This window comes from Engystomops pustulosus, chromosome 5 (assembly GCF_040894005.1).
Source record: "Engystomops pustulosus chromosome 5, aEngPut4.maternal, whole genome shotgun sequence".
Lineage (NCBI taxonomy): Eukaryota > Metazoa > Chordata > Amphibia > Anura > Leptodactylidae > Engystomops > Engystomops pustulosus.
Genome location: NC_092415.1, coordinates 203,469,712 through 203,489,151, shown reverse-complemented (window position 1 = coordinate 203,489,151; position 19,440 = coordinate 203,469,712). Strand labels below are relative to the sequence as shown.

Here is a 19,440-nt window from a genome sequence, read left to right as displayed (position 1 = left end):
TGTCCGGAGCCAAGTATTTCCAAGTTTATAGTGAAGGCTTACATAGTGCCGAACAGCGGATCAGTACAGTCATCCCCTACAATGAGTTATTAATGGTAAATCCCAAATAAAGTTGGCTGTGCCTGGTACCATGCATTAGGTATTCGAGGGATCTCCCTCCAGGTCTGGGGTCCACAGACTTAGACTGATACCTACGATGAGAACATGTCACCTCCTTTGTGATCCTGGCAAATGAAGCCGCGTGTAACCGCACAAGACAAATGAAAATATTTAACAAGCCTAATTCTCTGTTTGATTTAATAGGGTCCAATAAATGGAATCTATAAACCCCTGGTAATGAAATGAGCGCGCCATTCATCTTCTTCTGTTGTCCTCTCCGTGTTCTTTTGTCCTTTGATTGCACTGGTGGATAATATTATTTTGTTCCCAAGGAAATCTGTCCCTTTGATTAGGTTGCTGATATTCCCTCATTTGTCACTGTTCTATCAAGCTAAGCCACGGAACAGCAGGGACTCCTGATTATTTAATTGCTTGTAAGAACTCATTAAATTTTCCTATCAATCACGGGACATATGGTGAATATCACCCAATGGTGTGAGAGGCTGAGACAAAGATCTTTCACCAATTATACAGCGCGCCCCTGCCGCACCCGCTGCCGCTCCTTGTTTGCACAGATCTTTTATGTGAAGTATAAATTGTCCCTTGTACAATACACAATCCATTATGTCACCTATAACCTGGAGATGTAGTGAGAGACTACAGAGAGGAGAGCGAGAGAAAGAGCCTAGTATATATGTAATATCTATCCAGCTCATGTCTATCCAATATCTGTCTATCTACCGTATGTACCCGAGTATAAGCCGAGGCCCCTAATTTTACCACAAAAACTGGGAAAAACTATTGACTCGAGTATAGCCTAGGGTGGGAAATGCATTGGCCACAGCCCCCCCCCCCCAGTATATAGCTAACAAGCCCCCAGTAGTATATAGCCTGCCAGCCCCATGTAATATATAGCCAGCCCCCTGTAGTATATAGCCAGCCAGCCCCCTGTAGTATATAGCCTGCCAGCCCCATGTAATATATAGCCAGCCCCCTGTAGTATATAGCCAGCCAGCCCCCTGTAGTATATAGCCTGCCAGCCCCCTGTAGTATATTGCCTGCCAGTTCCCTGTAGTATATAGCCTGCCGAGCCCTCATGTAGTATATAGCCTGCCAGCCCCATAGTATATAGCCAGCCAGACCTCTGTAGTATATAGCCAGCCCCCAGTAGTATATAGCCTGTCAGTCCCATAGTATAGCCAGCCAGCCCCCTGTAGTATATAACCACCAGCTCCCAGTAGTATATACACTGCCAGACCCTGTAGTATATAGCCCCCCCTTTAGTATATAGCCTGCCAGCCCATGTATTATATAGCCTGCCAGCCCCTGTAGCATATAACCAGCCAGCCCCCAGTAGTATATAGCCTGTCAGTCCCTGTAGTATATAGCCTGCAGCCCCTGTATTATATAGCCTGCCAGACCCTGTAGTATATAGCATGCCAGCTCCCTGTAGTATATAGCCTGCAGCTCCTGTATTATATAGCCTGCCAGCCCCTGTAGTATGTAGCCTGCCAGCCCCTGTAGTATATAGCCAGCCATCCCCCTGTAGTATATAGCCTGCAGCCCCTGTATTATATAGCCTGCCAGCCCCTGTATTATATAGCCTGCCAGCCCCCTGTAGTATATAGCCAGCCAGCCCCCTGTAGTATATAGCCAGCCATCCCCCTGTAGTATATAGCCTGCAGCCCCTGTAGTATATAGCCTGCAGCCCCTGTATTATATAGCCTGCCAGCCCCTGTATTATATAGCCTGCCAGCCCCCGGTAGTATATAGCCAGCCATCCCCCTGTAATATATTGCCTGCAGCCCCTGTATTATATAGCCTGCCAGCCCCTGTATTATATAGCCTGCCAGCCCCCTGTAGTATATAGACAGCCAGCCCCCTGTAGTATATAGCCTGCCAGCCCCCGGTAGTATATAGCCAGCCAGCCCCCTGTAGTATATAGCCAGCCAGCCCCATTTATTGATCTGTCAAATCTATCTTACTCAATCCCAATCTGTAAATCTATAGTATTATCTATTTATTTATCTGTCTAAAAATTCCAAAAATGCAGCAACCCCGGGTAGTGAAAAAAAAATTAGTTTCATCACCTGATGTGCAATGTTTCAGCTATACATATAATACAATCATGCAATAAACCTTTCTCAAGTCCTGAAATGGCTCTTGTGCATTGTGTAGAGCAGGAACATTCACAAGGATTTCATGGGTGAAGATCATTCTCAGTACAAAATGTGGTCATTGTGTGGTCAGTGGGTGCTCATGGGCCACTCCATGATAGGGTATAAATGTATCATTACAGCCTAGAAACCCCATCACCCATTTCATATGCAGAACAGGAGATCAGAGGTCCCTTTTATTTACCCCTTAAAAGATAGACTTTGAGTTTCAGCCACTAAATAGTTGACCTGTGCTCCACCGACCTTTGTGGAACTACCTGGCATTGAGCACATCAGGGGCAATTGGGTAGAAGCTACAATGGCACTGTCTACTGTAAAGCTGCCTCGTGGGGCCCAAATATGGGAAACAGTCTATAGGAAAATCCAAGTAGCAGAAGGAAAGGTGGCTATCATCCATATGAAGACTTTGAAAACCTTTATTGGTGCACAGCAGGTAGGTGAAACGGTGAAACAAGCCATTTTACGCATTCGTGGTTCTCCGAGCCTTTCCGGGGGTCTTGCAGTCTTCCCGATCTTAGGTGCTCCATTTTGAAAGACCATGATCGCAGATAGAGGATACATCCTATCAATGACACAAACCTTTCAAAGTTAAACCTCCGTTGACCTCTCCTCCGAGCTTCTAATAGCCAAAAAAAACTAGTTTTTGAAATTTTTGAAAGTTTAACCTCAAAGTTAAACATCCCCTGAAGACTGTGGTTTTTACGTGATTAAAAATGGAGGAGCAAATCCAGGATAAGAGACCCCGCACCTGTATATTCCTGGCTGCTGACGGATATGTACTGGATTACACTCTGGAGTATAATAACCACCCGGGGGGTCTCCAGAAATATTACAAGTCTTTGTTGTTTCAGGAGTTGGAAACGCTCAAATGGGTCATCTTATGTTATATTAATCACTGAATGAATATTTTAATTCCATTTTTCTTTCTAGTTTTGTTGCTTGTGGCATTCATCGTTTTACTCGTGAAAATACTGAGTAAGGATTTACTTTGATTATCGCGCTGTACCGCAGGGTTGGGAGATAACAGACTTCACAGATACTCTACGGAGATTCTTCCGAGATTACGAGGACAGTTAAGCACTTTTTTATTGGGACGTCGTTGTTGGATTGTAAGGTAATTGTTTCAGTAGGGAAGACCCTGGATCTAATGGTTCTACAAAGGTCGTTTTATGGAAACAGGTCCCATCGTTGTCTTATTGGGTAAAGTCTAAAGAGGTTCTACACAACTTTCCTACCGACATGCTATACTGAATCTTCAGTGTTGTTCATGTTCATCAATGTCATCAGTGTTGTATCCAATTTTTCTGATTTAGTTGATTTTCTAAAAATGTTATCAATTACAATGGGGCACATTTACTTACCTGGTCCGCAGAGTTCCCCGAAAGTGTATTGTCCATGTATAATGCCCTGTGCTGCGATTCACTAAGATGGTGCCCCGATATCCTGCATGTGTCGCTTCCCCGCTCAGGTCTCTGGAGTTCACCTTCTTCTTCCTGGTGCATGTAAGTGCATTGTCCGTGTATAATGCGCTGTGCTGCGATTCACTAAGATGGTGCAGCCGATATCCTGCATGTGTCGCTTCCCCGCTCAGGTCCCCAGAGTTCACCTTCTTCTTCCTGGTACATGTAAGTGCATTGTCCGCGCATAATGCGCAGTGTGGGGAGTCACTAAGATCGTGCTACCGATATCCTGCATGTGTCGCTTCCCCGCTCAGGTCCCCGGAGTTCACCTTCTTCTTCCTGGTGCATGTAAGTGCATTGTCCGTGTATAATGCGCTGTGCGGGGAGTCACTAAGATCGTGCGCCCAATATCCTGCATGTGTCGCTTCCCCGCTCAGGTCCCCGGAGTTCACCTTCTTCTTCCTGGTGCATGTAAGTGCATTGTCCGTGTATAATGCGCTGTGCAGGGAGTCACTAAGATCCTGCGCCTGATATCCTGCATGTGTCGCTTCCCCGCTCAGGTCCCCGGAGTTCACCTTCTTCTTCCTGGTGCATGTAAGTGCATTGTCCGTGTATAATGCGCTGTGCGGGGAGTCACTAAGATCGTGCGCCCAATATCCTGCATGTGTCGCTTCCCCGCTCAGGTCCCCGGAGTTCACCTTCTTCTTCCTGGTGCATGTAAGTGCATTGTCCGTGTATAATGCACTGTGCGGGGAGTCACTAAGATCGTGTGCCCGATATCCTGCATGTGTCGCTTCCCCGCTCAGGTCCCCGGAGTTCACCTTCTTCTTCCTGGAGCATGTAAGTGCATTGTCCGTGTATAATGCGCTGTGCAGGGAGTCACTAAGATCGTGCGCCCGATATCCTGCATGTGTCACTTCCCCGCTCAGGTCCCCGGAGTTCACCTTCTTTTTCCTGGTGCATGTAAGTGCATTGTCCGTGTATAATGCACTGTGCGGGGAGTCACTAAGATCGTGCGCCCGGCAATATATTAAAATTCAAAACAATCCCCTTTCCCTATAAAACATATAACAATAAACAAGTAAAAGCATAAACATGTTAGTTATCGCTGCATCCCAAAATGTCAAATCTTTCAAAATATAAAAACACTTGTAAAGGAAAATAAAAAATTGCTTGGTAAGGAAGTGGGTAACAACTTTTATGGGTGGTCAATTTCTTTCGAAATCTAAAGTATTCTTTCGAAGAAGTTATTTTTTATCAATTTTTAATACATTTTTGATAAACCATCTATTCTTTTAAAGGAAATCTAACATTTGCAAATCCAGCTTTTTTAACCAAACACTTCTACTCATCGGTGTTTTCATACTGATACAAGATCATATCGTTATTAGCCCTAAAACTGTGCCATTTTGACCAAAAAAACAAACATTTTTTTAAATATTAGTTTCAGGTACTCCAAGGTACGTCACACGGGCTGCTTTACTCTTCCCCTATGATAATTATGCCTCCCGCCTCCTCAGTCTCCACCCACTCAGTCCCATTGCCCACCCTAAAAGCAGGTGACATCATCCGGCTTCTGGGAAGTTTTGCGCATGCGCGGTCATCATCCGTATCTCGCAGTTGGCTGCTCCTCAGTGCGGCTGCCAGTAAGTGTCTTTGGTTAAAAAAACGGCTATCCAGCGGGTTTCCTTTAATACAGCAATACAAGAAGTCAACCTACAGTGTATCCGTACAACATTCAGTTTTATTCGGTTAAATTCTGGTCTTACTACACCAGAATCTCTTTGGTTATCAGGCACAAGCGTCTTTAAACAATGAATCAAGAGAACCAAAGACGCCTTAGAATTTCATGGCATCTCCCAGTGGTCTTGTTGTAGCCACTTTTCCATTATGTGGTCCCGTTGCGGCTCGGTTCAATTCAAAACAACTGATTTGATGTCTCTTTCCACTGGCTCATGTCTACTTATCATAAGCCCCTTTTCCACTGCATGGTACTGGGGTCACCTTTAGTTGACCTTACTTGATCCGAGTCAAATCTAATTTGAGCCAAGATGACCCAGTACTATAGCATAGAAAATAGGCTGTTTCTAGACCCCCTTGGACCTGCCTTGATGTTCTGGTACCACTGTGGCTTCCATGGTACTTAGTCCAATGTAGACTCTTAGGCTGGGTGTCCCCTTAAAGGGAACCTGTCACCAGGAGACCCATTTTTAGCACTCCCCCAGTCCCCACAGAGCATAGTACATACACCGCCAAAGTGTTTTTGCATAAAAAATAGGTTTTACAGAAAAAAAAGATATGTTATATAGCACCTTTCATTAGCATCTGCTGTGTGACTAGCCACCTGGGAGTGGCTGGAATGGGACCGCCCCCCCACCCTTGGGAAACTGCTCCTCCATGTGTCCTTTTCAAATATATGAAAACACCCATCACTTGGCTTAGCGACGCCCCCTGTTCCTCTACAGCCAATCCCGAGTGAGGGGAGTGCTAAAAATGGGTCTCCTGGTGACAGGTTCCCTTTAATGTTGAGTTGGTGACCCCGACACTCAAAGTTAACTAAATCCTTCTTATTACAATACTAATGAAACACTATAAAAATTAGCTTGACCTGTTCTAGAGGTAGGGTGAATGCAAAAAAACAACCTACTGACTAAATGGAGACCAATCTGTTGTATTTCCCCAGTCTATCACACTAAAGGTACAGAAAATGTGGACTAAAAACACCAACACTAACATTCCGACACCGATGTCATCAGTGGATATGAAGCAATGAATGCAAAGTCCAACGTAAGTGCAAAAATAAGGACCAAAACAAACTCAGTTGACCAATATTATGGAAAATGGACTCTTGACAAGTGATGAGTGGACCCAAAGCCAGACTTTACTCATCCCCCTCCCACCGGTAGTAACACCCATGATCGGTGCTGCTTTCTATATGATGTCGGCACATGCTGGAACTTACTCTAGGTTCGTTGTTCCTCAATGAGATGACAGGGAGCAAAGATCCCTGGGAAAATGCCACTGGCATTTAGAGGGTAACACATGATCTGTGGTCTTACCGGTGGAGGTGAGCCTACTCTAGGTGCTACCTCTTTACTTTAAAGACAACCATGAACACGAGGTGGATACATTCTACAATGGGAAACCAACTAAGATGAAGTGAGTTGAGTCGAGCCAGTCCCATCATTCAAAGTGACTTAGGTGTCACCTACAAACTATGATTACAAATTGATATAGTCTTCCCCTACTTTCGAAGACAGCCCTCTACACCATCCGACCCTCATCGCTACTAATAGTTGTCTTCATGTTGTGATTAAACATGACTTTATCTCGAATTTATTGGGACCTGCTAAGTGCCTTCACACCACTAGGCATTCGGCATCTCATTAAGCACCTTCTTAACTCCTGACCCATGTGAAGATATGACAATTATCAATAGGTAGTAAGACAGATAATTTACCGGGAAAAAGCTCTAATTGGTCTAATTCACTAACTGACCTCTCACCACTTGATTCACTAGTACAATTGAGCTCTGATAAATCCTTTAATTGTAAATTGCACACAGCTGTGAGCTGCTTCTCATGCTGGCACCAAAATACTATCATCGACTGTTTCATCTCGACGACCTGGTAATTTGAAGCATATGCAACTGTTCTTAACGCTGAAGGCTTGACATACCACAAACAGCAGATGTTGCAGCTGCCCCAGCCACGCTTTATTTAATTCAATTACGTCTTTTTGGAGATATGTTAAGAAGCTAAGAGGGAGAGAGAGACAAGGGAGGGCAAGGGAATGTTAAAAATGGAGCCCCTGGTTGAGGCCCAGGTGGCTCTGTAGGCAAATGATTGGGTGAATATCTAAATGATCTTTTTAATTGAGTAGACTGACGACTAATCAGGGTCATGAAGTGTTATCATACTGATGAGCTGAGTGGAGCCCCGGGTTGCTCTGCAATTAATGCCGCTTTTGTGAAAGGAGAAAAAGAATGATAATGTATGCCATCTGGCAATTGTTTATGATAAAAGCAGCGGTTTTTTTCGAGGAAAAAAATTCCACTGAATTGGGATTCATAAATGATGAGAAATTTGGGGGGCAAATTTTTGTAAAAAAAAAAAAAAAAGTTGATGCAAAAACACAACAAATTCAGACCTCGATGGAAATAAATTGTTGCGAGAGGCCAAAACATTGATTTTGTGGCAAAAAGTTGTCATTCGATGTTGATGTCTTGTCGTTTGCTTAGCTCCTTAAAGGGGTTGTCAAACCAATATACTTTAACATCTCTGATGTCCACAGGATAGGCATAAGTTTCGAGATCACTAGGGGTGAGTGGCCCTGTTCAAGTTCAAGTTTGCCAAGTTCAGTCGAACCTTGAACAAAAGTTTGGTACAGGTACCCGAACTCGAAGGCCCACTGGTTACCACCTAATGTTCGTGCCATCTTCCCTAGGATTGTTAATCTCCGATCAAGGGGAGTGCACCTACTGCAGGTTTTACTGATGGGTTGAAGCTCAAATGCCAAAACGAATTTCCATCTGAAGTCTGAGTTAGGCGACCTGAACTCACAATGTTTGGCAAAGACCGATTCAGCTTAGGAGATATGGCCCACTTCCAGTCCTACTATGGTCTCTGTTCTGTGTGCAATGACTCCGTATAGATCTGTAAATCATCTATGTACCCCAATCGTATTTAGTTCCTCCAATGGTATGTGAATTAGTAAGGGGCACCAGAAACCCACCAGAGATTCAGAAGACCATAAAAAGACCACCACAGGTCTACCAAAACAATCCATTTTTGACGAACCATTGTCGAAAGAGTTGATTGAGGTTGGGTTACCGGAGCATTGGAGACAAAGGAACCCTAGTCCTGCTCTTCAGAGCATTTGCCATTATTTCATTTTTGTGTCTTTTGGCCATCAATTCAAAAGGCATCAAATTAACATTGGCTACTTCTCGAGCACTCAAACCTCAAATATTTTTGGCCACGTTAAGGACAGTTCTGGTTCTACTAAGATCGAGCCTCATCTCCCTTTTGTTACCATATTTCTAAAGATGCGTATGGATGTTTATGAGTAAACTGTTCTCTAGATCGAAATTTGCATCATGGTGTCACACGATGAGTCTCGATTTGCCCTTAGTCAGTTGTATTTTTATAATAAATTTGTACATTTCACCCTGGAAGGAGAAGAAGCTCACGTGTGAACGCCTGCATCGTGTATATTTTTGCATAAATCACACGCTTTGTTTGCCAACAAAAGGTGGTGATATTTTAGCCCCTCGGATAAAAGTACAAACAGCTCAGTAATCTAAAACAAACAACCAAGTGCGAAGATGGTCTTTTTTTTAAGTCAGATGCGTCCTTAGTACAGGTTTGAGTCGTTTTAAAGGGCTCTTGTCCATTGATCGAGGAAAACAAAAACATCAAAAATATTCATCGATGACAAACTTGTCCAAAAATGGTTTATCTATTCATTTTTTAAATTCGTTTTTATTAATTTTTTTTTTTTAAATCAGATTGATCTTTATTTATTTTTACATTTTAAGACAAACAATACAGTGCCAACAATACCCCAAATGGGGAAAAAACAAAGAAATACCCCCCAGCCACCCCCCCCCCTCAACCCCCACTCCCTCCCCCCGGTTCCGGCCCCCGAAAGCTTCACCTACAGCAATTCTGGGATGGACCTTGTCTGCCCAATGTTATCGCTCATAAAAGGTTGAGCAATGCCCCAGCCCTTCAGCATCGTCTCAGACCAACAAAATCATTCATACCCCGACATTCGTACCCCCCACGCTAATCCTACCCCTCAGCAATGCTTGTGACACCAGCCCTGGTGTATCTAACCACTCACTCCACAATTTCTCAAATTTCTCCGGCTTCCCCCTTTTTTGGAATACCGCCCGCTCGTTTAGCAATAGCCCATTCGCTTTTGTGAGAAATTCCGCCTCAGTGGGCGAAACAGGTTGTATCCAGTGGGCAGCAATAGTCTTCCGCGCAACCAAGAGTATACGGCCAACCGCCGTTTTACATCTCTTAGTCAACTGCACCTCCTCCATGCATCCCAACACACACAGCAATATGTTTCTAGGCAAATGTGTAGAGAAAACCTTATCAAGTAGGTCAAGCACTCCTGACCAAAAGGATGACAGATGTGTGCAGGTCCACAACATGTGAGCCATATCTGCTGGAGCTTCCCCACACTTTGGACAGTTATCATCAGGACGGATACCTATATCATGCAATAATTTAGGCGTACGATAAGCGCGGTGTAAAATGTAGATTTGAGATAATCTACCCGATTCACTAATGGACATAGACGGGATCTCCTCCAGTATCCCCTCCCATTGCTCATCCGTGATAGTACCTACGTCCCTTTCCCACTTCTGCCTAACCCTAAGGGGGTGGCTATCCAGGAACTTATCTAATAAAAGACGATACACCAAGGATATCAATCCTGATAGATAATCAGCATTGGCCACACATCGAATAATTGGATCCTTCCTGATTTCTAAGGGAGTTAGTCGCTTTTGTGCGTCAAATGCATGGCGGACCTGCAAATATCTATAAAAACTGCTGTGCGGTAATGATAATTCCTCCTGCAGTTGCTGAAATGGTTTAATACTACCTTCCTCACATAGTTGGGACAGTGTAACCCGGCCCACCGAGACCCAATACTCACAATCTTCCATTTTAGCGAATTCCCCGAGCGTCCCATTATGCCATAAGGGGGTATATTCTGTAAAGCCTGTAACCCCTCTAATCTGCTTCACTTTTCCCCATAGAGTGTGAATCAGCTTCATAGTCGGAAGCCAATCAGTCTCCCGGCGGAAGCCCCCCCCATCCAAGGTCATGAGTAGCCTCGTTGTGCCTAAGTAGTAGCTAACCATCCCTGCTGAGACCCCTACCAATCTGTCAGCCCCCCACCCCCGTAGGTGTTGGAGCTGCGCTGCCAAATAATAGAGCCATGGATTGGGGAGGGCTAATCCCCCGTTCGTCTTTGAGTGCTGTAAAGTTTCCAGCTTGATGCGAGGGTGTTTCCGCCCCCACACCAAGTCTCTTATCAGGGCATTTATCCTGTGAAACCTATTAAGGGGTAACCATATCGGGGCATTATGCAGGGCATACAGCAGCTGGGGCATCACCACCATCTTTACAAGGTTCAGACGACCTATTACCGACAAGGGAAGCTTACACCAAGCTGCTATCTTGGTTCTTATCTTAGCGAGAAGTGGTGTCAAGTTAAGGTCTTCAAAGTCCCATATACACGGAGAGACCTCTATCCCCAAGTATCTAAATCTAGAAACCACTGGTATGGGAGTCCCCAATCCCGCCAAGGCCCCATCCAAACGATCCACTGCCATCAAGGCCGACTTGTGCCAATTAACGGTAAGGCCTGATAGGAATCCAAATTCCTCCAGCAGGCGCATTGTCGCCACCAAAGAGGGCCCGGTATCTCCCAGAAACAATAATGCATCATCTGCATACAGCGCTATTTTATTGTGTAACTGGCCATATCGAAACCCCTCAATATCCGGAGACAGCCTCACCGCCGCTGCTAATGGCTCTATGGCAATGGAGAACAGCATGGGTGACAAAGGGCAACCCTGTCGTGTACCCCTAGTGAGGGGAAACCACTCAGACAATTCTTCATTTGCTCGTATCCTCGCCCTGGGTGCAGAGTATAACACCTTGACCCAAGATATAAATTTAGGTCCAAAGCCCATCACCCGCATGACCTCCCAAAGATATTGCCATTCCACGCTATCAAATGCCTTAGCGGCATCTAGTGTTAAAACTGCTCTCTGACCCATGTTATCTGCGGGGATTTGTAGGCTGAGTAGCAATCTCCGGATATTGATAGAGGTCGATTTCTGAGGCATGAAACCCGTCTGATCGGAATGAATTACGGAGGAGATGACACGAATTAATCGATTGGATAAGGTCTTGGCTAGTATCTTCACATCAGTGGATAACAAGGAAATGGGCCTATATGACTCCGGCACCTGAGGGTCCTTCCCTTCCTTAGGTATTACCACAATAATGGCTTCCTGCATCGATCGTGGTAAGTCCCCTCTCTCAAAGGATTCCTCAAACACCTTTAACAATCTGGGCAGCAAGATTCCCCCAAATTTTTTGTACAACTCCGTTGGCATCCCGTCCACACCTGGGGCCTTGTCATTGGCCATCGCCTGCGTTGCCTCTTCTATCTCCTCCAAAGTCAGAGGGCCCTCCAACATATCCCTATGCTCTGCCGATAGTTGAGGTAAAGAGAGTTTAGTCAAAAAATTCTCAATATCTCCACCTGACGCCTGCAGTCTTGTTGTGTACAAGTCTGTGTAAAAGGTCTGCAAGACATCCAGAATCCCTTTAGCATCAGTGCACACGACCCCGTTTGGCGCCTTGAGAGAACCAATATGGGTTGCCCCTTGCTGCGCCTTCGAAATGACCGATAGCAAGTGGCCTACTTTCTCCCCTTCCTCAAAAAATCTTTGTTTCATAAACATACGCTTCCGAGCCGCCACCTCCAACAAGTGTGTGTTAAGTACCTCCTGAGCCTGCCGCAATCTAGCTTTGGTCAGGTCAGTAGGACTTTCAATAAAGTCCTCTTCTGCCCTACGCATTTCCAGGTGCATAGCCTCATCTAATGCCCGAGTCCTAGATTTGGTAACACTCACGTATTTCATAAGAACCCCCCTCAAAAAGATTTTCATGGTCTCCCAAGTCCATTGCTGCGAGTCACAATCTACATGTGCCTCAAAGAACTGAGTGAGGTCGCCCGGAACATTACTAGTCACCAGCGGTTGAGTCAACCAAAATGGATTAATCCACCACAATCTCTTAACAGTGTGAGGTTCCCCAGGTGTAGTAATGGAAATCAACATAGGGGAATGATCGGACAGTGTCCTCTGGAGGTACTGAACATCCGTCACCCGGAGTGACATTCCAGAATCCCCCAACGCCAGGTCAATTCTAGAGAGACTAGCATAAGTAGAGGAACAGCAGGAATATTGTCTAGAGCTCGGGTACCGGACCCGCCATAGATCTATCATACCCACCTCCGATATCAGAGTACCAAAGGGAGTCACCCCTACCGCCCTACCATCTGTCAGCAGTCTATGTCTGTCCAGGCCTTCATGAGGGACATTATTGAAATCTCCCACCACCAAGTAGGGTATCCCTGGATGCTTCGCGATATATGCCAACACCAAAGTACATACCACATTTGAATAAGGAGGAGGGATATATACTGCGACAAGCAGAAAGGAGAATGTGCCAACATTGCACTTCAGGCAGATATATCTCCCCTCCGTATCCACTACTTTATCAACACATTCCAGAGGTATATTCTTATGTACCAGAATGCTCACCCCCCTCGCATATGTGGAATAGACAGCATGATAGGCATTCCCTACCCAGGGCTTCTTCATCAAATGGACATGATCCTCAGACAAATGTGTCTCCTGAAGACAATATATGGCAGGCTGCTGCCTAAGCAGGTACTGAAAGACCCCCATACGCTTGGTTGCATCGGACAGGCCTCTCACATTCCAACTAACTACCTTCACATTCATCGCCATCTATCCTTACATACACACTAAAGTCACAGCCGCCCATTCCCACCACACACCACCATATCTTCCATTTTCTTTCTCCCAAGGCCGGAACCAGACCCTCCCCCCACCCCCTACCCCCCCACAACAACAACATATACCACAAGTGACTCCTAATACATCTCCATCCTCCTGAGCCCTTGTTGGGGCTATGCGTAAACTTACGATATACCCTCTGAGCATGTATTGCATATTTCTCATACATAACCATCTTGAATTCAGTACTACTCATCAGGTGCATCTCCCACCCACCTCCCCCCAGTTTCCACCAAATAGTGGAGGGAAGACAGGATCATTCTACCCTTAACAAAATATCCGGATCACTACTTTTACTCCAGAACCATTGACAATAACACCTTATAATAAACATTAGATGTAGAAAACTGCCCCTTCTGTAGACATCTTATCAGGAGCCCCGTACAGTAACAACCATAGGTGCATTAGGGCAACATATCAGAAACTCTTATAGTAAACATTAGATGTAAAAAACTGCCCCTTCTGTGAACATCTTATCAGGAGCCCCGTACCGTAACAACCACAGGTGCATTAGGGCAACATATCAGAAACTCTTATCTTAAAGGTCTCTATAACCGGGGTCGATCAGTCCCCCTCCTCCGGTACACGATTTCGCAGTTGGCCTTCATGTTGGTCTAGCCATTGCAGGGCCGTTTTAGGATCCTCAAAAAAGTGGGTATTCCCCAATGCTACCACTCGCAACTTGGCAGGAAATATCATGGAGTAGGGGACATTCACGGCTCGTAGCCTGCGCTTTATGTCCAAGAACTTGGCTCTTCTGCGCTGCACATCTTGAGAGTAGTCCGGAAACAGAGAAATTTTAGCCCCGTTGATGGTGAGGTCTGGATTATCCCGGGCTTTGCGCAGAATAGTGTCCCTGTCTCTGAAATGTAGAATCTTCGCCAATATTGGTCTAGGTGGGCGACCTGGTGGTAACGGTCTTGTGGGGACCCTGTGGGCCCTTTCGATGGCAAATAATGGAGATAGCGTCTCTTTCCCAAATTTCTGGAGCAGCCACTGCTCAATGAATGTTGTGGGGTCTTGGCCCTCTTCTTTCTCAGGTATCCCCACTAGCCTTACATTATTTCTGCGTGCCCTATTTTCTAGGTCATCCGTCTTATCCCAAAGAGCGCCAATCTCATCCTGCGCCCTTCTGGAAGCTTTTTTGCATTTCTCCATATCATCCTCAAGATCTGAGGTTCTCTGCTCTACCTCAGTAGTGCGTTCAGATATTTTATGTACCTCATGGCGCAAAATGGAGAGGTCTTCCCGCATGCCCCCCACTTGTTGTGTGAGGGAGCTAATGCCTGTATTACAGCGGGTCACTGCCTTCAAAACATCAGCAATAGTAGGCTCCGCTTCCTTTGAGGAGACTTTATTCAGCCTAGGTGTCTGAGTAAGTGTCCGGTCACCCACCTCCATATCAGAGAGCTCATCCTCTGACAAGTCCGGGTCCCCTCCAACCGAGCCATCTGTCCGCTGCCATGAGTCATCAGGAGGACCCGATCGTTTCCCTCCCGTCTGCCTGGCAAAGCAGCCCAGCCGGTCCGCGATGTTCTTCTGCCGGCGGGAAGATGCGGGAGTAGACGCTGAGGCGCCAGCGCCATCTTGAAAATCAGGGCCGCGGGAAGATTTAGCGCTGCGGGTGCCTTTAGACGGCATTCTCTAAAGCTCAGCCGGTGTCTGAGCGTACCGGAGGGTTTCAGCAGCAGGATCCTCGGTTCTGGAGCCAGTTCTTAGACCACCACCGGATAAAAAACAGGATAACTGGTGGGAGCTCTCCCTATGCGCGTCTTACTGCATGCTCCGTCAGGCCACGCCCCCGTTTTTATTAATTTTTAAAAGTAAACATAAACACAAATGGAAAGAAATACACGGCATGGATGACAAGAACCGAGCACAATATGGAAGTCTCTGCATGCGTATTAAAGGATTGATGTGTATACTGAATTATGACAGTCCCTTCTACGCTGGTTCTGCAGTGTGACCAGGGCCGCATCTGCCATGAAACGAGATGAAAATCTTGCCTCAGGCGGTTGATGCCCAAGCCCTGAGTGAGGTGGCGAAATTTGGGGCCATAATGTGGGCAATTCGGGTGGCGATTGCCGCCCGAATCGCCCACATTAAAAAAATCGCGTCTGTCTCTTTAAGAGACAGATGCGAACGATGTACAGAGCGGCGCTGGCACAGATCCTTCTGTCTGTGCCGCTCTTTTGCTTTGGAGGACTTAGGCAGCGTGCGATGATGTCACGCTGCCTGCGTCCCTTCACAGAGCCCAAGGCAGCCGAAGACCCTGGAAGAGGACGCGAACGCCGGCAGGGGAGCGTGACAGGAGTCGAGGTGAGTTGATTGCTTTATTCTTTTTATAAAAGGGGGGCTGTATATAATAGAAAACGGGGGGCGTATATATAGTATAAAATGGGGGGCGTATATAGTAGAAAACGGGGGGCCATATATATTAGAAAATGGGGGGTCGTATATATAAGAAAAGGGGGGCTGTGTATATAAGAAAAGAGGGGCTATATATATTAGAAAAGGGGGGCTGTATATATAAGAAAAGGAGGTCTGTATATATTAGAAAAGGGGGGCTGTATATATTAGAATAGTGGGGCTGTATATATTAGAAAAAGGGGGCTCTATATATTAGAATAGTGGGGCTGTATATAATAAAAAGGAGGGCTGTATATAATAGAAAAGGGGGGCTGTATATAGTAAAAAGGGGGGCTGTATATATTAGAATATTGGGGCTGTATATACAAGAAAAGGGGGGCTGTATATATTAAAATGGTGGGGCTGTATATTCTAGAATAGTGGGGCTATATATAATAGAATAGTGGGGCTGTATAAAATGTAAGGGGGGCTGTAAATAATATAAGGGGGGCTGTATATAATATAAGGGGGCTATATATAATATAAGGGGGCTGTATATCATAATAAGGGAGCTACATATTATTTAAGGGGGTTGTATATTATAGAATACGGGAGCTGTTTATATTATAATATTATGCATTGTCACTTGTCTATGCAATCTTTGTTTTTTGGACATATAAGGGCTTATTTTCTGCGACATTAGATGCACCTTACAAATACTTCACTTTAGTGGGTCTTTAGCTTATTGATGAGATTTTATTTACTCTAGAATGTAAGGTGGAAAAGACCATCGTCAATTCTAATTTTTCTATTTTTGGAATTTTTTAGAGGACTTACCCCACACCATAAAAATAATCTGTTATCTTAATTCTCTAGATCACTATGATTATGGCGATACCTCATTTATAAAGTTGTTTAAATATATTTTTTTAACTTATTGAATTTTTTAAATTTTGCTGAAGAAAAACTCATATAGAGAAAATCATTTTTTTTTTGCTGGTTTAGGGTTTATTTTTTTACGTGTTGAGTTGTTCTTTTCAGAGGTATCATTTTAGCACACAGAACTTTTTCTCACTTTTTGGAACATTTTTGTGAAGAGACTTTGTTTGCTCAGGAAGTTTTTTGGGTTTTGTTTTTACGGCGTTCACTGAGCGAGATTTATTGTACAGACTTTTTTATGACTGTGTTTTTTTGTACTTTATTAGATGTGTATAGGGAATCTTGGTTTTTAGGGAACTTTTATTTTATTTAATTAATTATTTTTATTTTTTTTTAAATTATTTTTTAGTGTTTTAAACTTTTTTTTTACAGGTTGGCTTGAACAAGCAATGTTCTGACCTTCAAGCTCTTATTCATCTAACACAGTGTAATACAGATGTATTTCACTGTGTAACATAACAGCTGGAGGCAGGGCTCAGCTCCTAGAGCACATTGTGCAGCCCTGGGGGACTTGGCTGACCCTAGGGCCTTCATCACAGGATCAGATCCCCTTTCTCTAGAAAAAAACATCATCATAAACATGGTTATTGTGACCAAATTACAAAATGGCCAATTTTCAAATCTATTGCATTTATTGCTGTAATAAGTTACCTTTTTTTACAATTTCTTCAGAACCTACAGTGGTTCCTGACACTATTCACCTTTCCAGCTGTCCCTACCTACTTGCTTCAACTCATCCCAGGCAGTAAAGGACAACAAGAAGATGCTCCCTCCGTGCGCCAAAATGCAAAACATGGAAACGAACACAAGACAAAATTAACACCAGAGATTGGTCACAACAAAGAAGGCAAATGCAGTACAAAATCACAAGACAGAAGTAAAGTCTAAGTACAGGTAGAAGGTCAAGATACCAGAATACAGAGATCAGAAATAAAACAATACCTAGGTACCAGAATCTTCCTACAACCTGCGTCTATAGCAGGTAAAGAGCTAAATGTGAGCAGATGATTTATCTTATGCCGGATCCTGGACCCAGGAATGATGGAGCGGAGCTCTGACCTCCAAATGAAACAGAATGGCAATGGACTGATGTGAGTGGATGGAAAGGTTTTCAGTTACAGTGGTTTAACTGTTGATAAACCGGAGCAGAGCTGCAGGATATTGATGGGTGTGAAGCAAATCATCAATGTATTCAACAAACATAAACTACTGTTCACACTAGCGGTGTCAGAGTAAAATCTAATAACCTGAATGGAATGGTCACCAGTTATGAGTGGTGTACCCCAGGGTTCTGTGCTGGGCCCACTACTATTTAATATATTTATTAATGATATAGAGGTAGGAATTAATAGCACTGTGTCTATTTTTGCAGATGACACCAAACTGTGTAGTGTAATGCAGTCTATGGAGGATGGGAGTAGTAGTACAAGCTGTGTAGTGTAATACAGTCTATGGAGGATGTTCATAGGCTGCAGGGTGACTTGGGCAAACTGAATGTTTAGTCATCCACTTGGAAAATGAGGTTTAATGTGGATAAATGTAAGGTTATGCACCTGGGGGCCAATAATCCAAAGGCAAAATATGTCCTTGGGGGAGTAAATCTGGGAGAGTCACTTGTTGAGAAGGACCTGGGTGACTAGTAGATCATACATTGAATAACAGCATGCAATGTCAATCAGCTGCCTCTAAAGCCAGTAGGATCTTGTCATGTATCAAAAGTGGTATGGACTCTCGGGATAGGGATGTAATATTACCACTATACAAGGCATTGGTTCGGCCTCACCTGGAATATGCTGTCCAGTTCTGGGCTCCGGTCCATAAAAAGGATGCCCTGGAGCTGGAGAGGGTTCAACGTAGAGCCACAAAAATGATAAGGGGTATGGAGGGTCTTAGTTATGAGGAAAGATTAAAACAACTAGATCTATTTAGTCTGGAAAAGAGACGACTACGAGGGGACATGATTAATTTATATAAATATATGAATGGTCCATACAAAAAATATGGTGGTAAGTTGTTCCAGATTAAATCAAATCAAAAGACGAGGGGGCACTGTCTTCGTCTGGAGAAAACAAGGTTTAATCACCAGAGGTGACAGGGCTTTTTTACTATGAGAACGGTCAATCTGTGGAATAGCTGAGCTCAGGCGCTGGTCACAGCAGGGACAGCAGAGAGCTCAGGCGCTGGTCACAGCAGGGACAGCAGAGAGCTCAGGCGCTGGTCACAGCAGGGACAGCGGAGAGCTCAGGCGCTGGTCACAGCAGGGACAGCAGAGAGCTCAGGCTCTGGTCACAGCAGGGACAGCAGAGAGCTCAGGCGCTGGTCACAGCAGGGACAGCAGAGAGCTCAGGCGCTGGTCACAGCAGGGACAGCAGAGAGCTCAGGCGCTGGTCACAGCAGGGACAGCAGAGAGCTCAGGCGCTGGTCACAGCAGGGACAGCAGAGAGCTTCAAGAAGGGTCTAGATGCCTTTTTACACCTAAATAACATTGATGGTTATGTTACATAGAATTGTTTCCCCTAAATCCCTTCCTCATCCCAATCCCTTCCCTTCCTTGGTTGAACTTGTTGGACAAGTGTCTTTTTTCAACCGTATAAACTATGAAACCTGATCAGCGCATCCTCAGCTGACATCGGCAAAGATGTTGCAATACTCCATCTGGATTAGACCCAACGTCTATTTCAGATGGTTCTGTGACAGCCATGGGAGCCTCAGAGATGACATATGTAGAGGGGAAGTGGGATGATATTTGGCCTTTTTGGGGGAAAAAATTAAGGGCCACATTTATCACTTTTGTGCGCCTAAGTGTAGTAGTTGCGCCTAAATTCGGGCGCAC

At 44.8% G+C, this 19,440-nt stretch overlaps 1 long non-coding RNA gene across 2 annotated transcripts; it reads right to left on the bottom strand.

The window, feature by feature from the left end:
• Nucleotides 1–2,710: 2,710 nt before the first annotated feature.
• LOC140134295 (uncharacterized) lies at nucleotides 2,711–17,683 on the bottom strand. Of its 2 annotated transcripts, none has more exons than XR_011856177.1 (3): nucleotides 17,550–17,683; nucleotides 5,225–5,364; nucleotides 2,711–2,838 (listed from the first exon to the last, which is right to left on the bottom strand). It is a non-coding gene; the product is annotated as an uncharacterized lncRNA (long non-coding RNA). The 2 variants fall into 2 exon arrangements; XR_011856178.1 differs by lacking the exon at nucleotides 17,550–17,683 and adding an exon at nucleotides 17,259–17,391.
• Between the last annotated feature and the right edge of the window lie 1,757 nt (nucleotides 17,684–19,440).